Raw genomic sequence first — 4,796 nt, forward strand, 5'->3', positions numbered from 1 at the left:
CTCAATCTGAACCATCTTCGACTTCCTGAAGGAAGTTTCAAGAAGACGAAGATGGAGAGAGCTATACTTTACTTTGCAGCTCCTTTAATGAAAGCTCTCTCCATAATAAGAGCTCATGGTAGGAGGTGATGTGCGTAAATATTATGATGGTTTATGCATATTTTTATGCACATTCACTAGCTTTATACGTACGTATTCTTTGTATGATCGCCTCTTTTATCATGTACTCATCATATATATTCTTTTGCATAGATATCCACTCTTTATTTGGTTTTGTGTTGACAAGAACAACTTTCGGAGCAAAAATAGCGGTTGTCGGCGCACCGGAGTGAGCTAGAGAGCACGACCATGCAAACCTTGCACGGCTATGTGGCCAAATAGAAGAGGAGAAGTGCATGGCCGTGCAACCCTTGCACGGTCGTGCGGCCAATCCAGAGGCAAATCAGAACACAGCCATGCAACCCTGCACGGCCGTGTCCCCAGAAGCCGAGTCCCAGCATCACACGACCGTGCCAATTGGCACGATCGTGCAGCGCATCCAGAGCCAAGAAATGGCACGGCCGTGCCATCCTTGCACGGTCGTGCCGCCGCGTCGCGCCCTAGCCTATAAAAAGGGTTTTAAACCCTTTTTCGAGGGGGAGAGCTGGGAGGCGAGCCGTCGAGAGGAGAATCACTCTGGTGCCATTCCATGCCGTCCAGGACATCGATCCAGCGACCTTTCATCACCATATCAACTCCAGAAGCAGAGGATTGGATCCGAAGATCACTCATCGCCATTGGATGAGCATACTTCTTCTTTCTCTTTTAGCTTTTGAGGATTGTATGTTTAGATTTACTATGTCTTTGGATTTTTCTCCAACGTCTATGTAGTAGAGTCCTTGTTCTAGGACGAGGGAGTAATTGTGGATTGGTTTTGATATAAAACTCATATTGCGTTTATATTCATTGGATGATTTCGTTTGCTTTGTTTCGACTACTCGATCTCTTTGTCATGTTGGTTGATTGTGTAGGAATTGCCAACCTCGTAGAGGGAATACTTTAGATCGTACACCCAAGGAGCCATAGTGACAGGGGTAACTCGTTCACGGACATTTAGGGTACTTCCTTAAAAGGAGAGGTGACTCCTTCACAAGGAAGTAAGAGACCAAACTAAGCTTCTAATTCTATCCTTGATAACATTAGTAAGAGTTGTGTCCTTGTGATCTATCGAGGTGCCCTAGTGACAGGAGTTAACCATAACAGGATTTCATAGGGATCGTCTTTGTTTGATGCTCAAAGATAGTTATTTTAGCTTTCGGCGAATGCATGCTGATGGACAATGAGTATAGGATAGTATGAGACACATCAATACCACCACAATAAAATCGAACTCCTAGAACTCTTCATTAACTAGGTTGATTTCTTCTCGTTGCTAGTTCTCATTCCCCGCTTTCTAATCTCTTTTCTTAAATTACTTATAACCATCGATAGTGTAGCCTATCCTAAGTGTGCCATCACTAGTGCTTATAACCAGTCCTTGTGGGTTCGACAATCTTTTATATTACTGACGACAAATCCGTGCACTTGCGAAATCTTAATAAGTTTTTAGCGTCGTTGTCGGGGACTGCGTCTATAACATTGGTGATAGTTATATTAGATTAGACTATACTTTGTTTTCTTTTCCTTTATCTTTCCTTTAGTTTACATTTAGAGATATATAATTTTACTCTTGTGTTTCTTTACTTTCTGCATTTTTATTGAAAACACCAAAAATAATATTATTTCATTTCTCTTCGTTACTATAGTTCATATTTTATTTTTGCATGTGAAGAGCTAATCTTTCAGGACAGCTCCTACCATTTGATCTAGAGATTGATAGAACTTTCCTGAGGAGAAGAAATCTACAGAAGACATTCCAAGCAGCACAGGAATCTTCAGAGATGGTTGATAAATTGTTGAAGGATTATGTAGCACCTTATGCACGAGGGGTTCGGTCTAGCATCACTCGATCGCCAATCGAAGCTAACAACTTTTAGATAAAGCCTGTAGTAATTCACATGGTTCGGCAGAATCAATTCGGAGGAGGACCGCATGATGACCCAAACCACCACTTAGAGCTTTTCTACGAGATCTGCGGCACTATGAAAGTGAACGGAGTCCCTCTAGAATCAGTAAGGTTATTGCTCTTCGGATTCTCCCTGAAAGACAGAGATAAGCAGTGGCTAAATTCCCTTTCAGCAAATAGCAAAACAGCCTGGGAGCAGTGTGAGCAAAAATTCCTGAACAAATTCTATCCACCAAGCAAAACTTCCCACATGAGGAATCTAATTGCATGCTTCAAACAGCTAGACTCAGAATCATTATTTGAAGCCTGAGACAGATTCAAGAGTATGCTGAGACAGTGCCCCCATCATGGCCTTGAGAAATGGTTGGTTCTACACACCTTCTATAATGGAATCAACTATCACACGAAGGTATCCCTCGATTCTGCAGTAGGAGGAGCACTGATGAAAAAGAGCATTGATGAAGCTGAAGAGATCATAGAGAATGTGGCATAGAATCACCATCAGTGGGCATCAGAAAGGTCTAGTGGTTCTTTCTCAGGGAACCCAATAAAAGTGTTAGGGAAATTCGACGTAGATGCAGTCACTCTCATGTCTGCAAAGCTAGACATTCTGACCAAGAAGTTTGAGGCCATGGGGAACAATAGCAACACATCTAATGCGATAGTTTGCGTTTACGAAACTTGTGGAAGTACGGATCATGCCCAAGATACTTGCCCGTTAGGGCTAATACAAACACAGATAAACCAACTTGAGCAGTGTGATGCAATAGTCAGCTATAACCAAAGGCAAAACAATCTGTACTCCAATACATACAATCCAGGTTGGAGGAATCACCCAAACATCTCATACCGGAACAATCAGGATCAAGGGCCAGCAAAACAAAGCTACTAACCTGGACAGCAGAGCTATCAACCTGGACAACAGAACTACTCACCTGGGCAGCAGAACTACTCATCAGGACAACAAACTTTTCAGCAGCAATCTTCACAATTGTCCAGAATTGAAAAGATGCTTGAAAAAGCTCTCTCAGAGCAAAAGGAGATGAAGAATGAGATCAAGCTGTTAACTTAAAGAATGGAAAATTTTGAAAAGTATCAAAAGATGCAAGACAGTCAGATAGCCCAGATATCCTAATCCATCTCAAGAGCACAGGGTACATTTCCAGGGAAGTCAGATTTAAATTCGGTGGAACATTGCAACCGCATTGAGCTGAGGAGCAGACGTACTGTGGGAGACCCCCAAATTATTACTCAGAAGGAACCTGACTCGGAGAAAAATCCCTCTCCCTAATGCCCAATCAGACTCAAAACAGGGATGGAGAGGAGGCTACTAAAAAGGTTGAAGAAACTCTTCAAGTTCCCCTATAGAGTCAGATGATTCCTTTCCCTTAGAAATTTATAACCTCCCAGAAGGATGAAGAGTTCAACCGATTCCTGAAGAAGATCAAGGAAATTTGCATAGAAGTACCACTGATAGATGCACTACACCAAATGCCGAAGTTCGTAAAATTCTTAAAGGGTATTTTATCGAACAGGAGGCAGAAGGGCGACTTCGAGACCGCAGCATTAACAGAGAATTGTAGTGCTCTCCATATGGAAAATTCTCCACCAAAGCTTCAGGATCCAGGAAGTTTCTCCATACCATACAGAATTGGTTCTGAACTCATACCAAGAGCTTTCTATGACTTGGGGGTCAGCATTAGCCTACTTCCGTACTCTTTATGTAAGAATTTGGGCCTCCAGAACATTAAACTGACCACTATGGCACTGCAATTAGCTGACCATTCATGCAGATACCCAATGAGAATAGTGAAAGACGTGCCAGTAGAAGTGGGTGGATATACAGTTCCCATAGATTTCATTATCTTGGATATGGAGGAAGACCCCAAGATACCGATCATCCTTGGAAAACCATTCCTTGCCACAGCTGGAGCCATCATCGATGTAAAAAGTCACGGGTTATCCTTGGAGATCAGAAAAGAAAAGATCAAGTTTGATTTATCTGATTCCTCCATCTGCAACCTCTCTTCTTGGGGCAATTCTAGCAAGATCAACATACACAAAGTTGAGGAGTGCAGTTTCCATGAGAGTTCTCCTCCAGCGAGCAATAAGAAATATATTTGTTCTACACGAGCGAAACTGAAGGCACAGACTGGAGCATTAATTCTAGGGGGAGAGCCATGCTTCCACGGGTTTAGTCCGCATTAACTGAAATGGGGTCGAGCTAAAGACCTAAAACAAGCACTTCTTGGGAGGCAACCCAAGGGTTTTTTTTTCTTCCTTTCATTGTAGTTCATTGTTCTAGCTTTGGTGAGTTTAGTGGAGTATTTTTATTATTTCTTTATTTTTGGATATTGGTTTTCAAGGTGTCCAGAGCCCCCACGAGCTGACCGTGAGCATTTCATGGGCATGGAGGCGTCATAGGAATCGAAAGAGCGAAAGGCGAGTCACTGTGAGCCTAAAGGAGTCGGCCGTGTGATCCCACACGGCTGTGTGAAGCCAACAGAAGGATGAAGGCCACGGGCCATGCAATCTTGCACGGCCGTGTGGCCTATGCATAGGGAAGAAGGACACAGGCCGTGTGAGACTGCCAGAGAAGGAGATGACTCGGGCCGTGCTAATTGGCACAGCCGTAAGACTTGTCAGAGAAGAGGAAGGACAGGGTCGTGCCAATTGGCATGACCGTGCGATCTTGGTAGAAGGTAGAACAGAGGAGGCCGTGCCAATCAGCATGGTCGTGCAGAGCCCCACC

General features: G+C 43.4%; 1 pseudogene; it reads right to left on the reverse strand.

Annotated features, from left to right (window-relative positions):
- Positions 1-2,326: 2,326 nt before the first annotated feature.
- Positions 2,327-2,398, reverse strand: LOC122054423 (annotated as a pseudogene).
- Positions 2,399-4,796: the final 2,398 nt, after the last annotated feature.

Source organism: Zingiber officinale, chromosome 3A (genome assembly GCF_018446385.1).
Source record: "Zingiber officinale cultivar Zhangliang chromosome 3A, Zo_v1.1, whole genome shotgun sequence".
Taxonomy (NCBI): domain Eukaryota; kingdom Viridiplantae; phylum Streptophyta; class Magnoliopsida; order Zingiberales; family Zingiberaceae; genus Zingiber; species Zingiber officinale.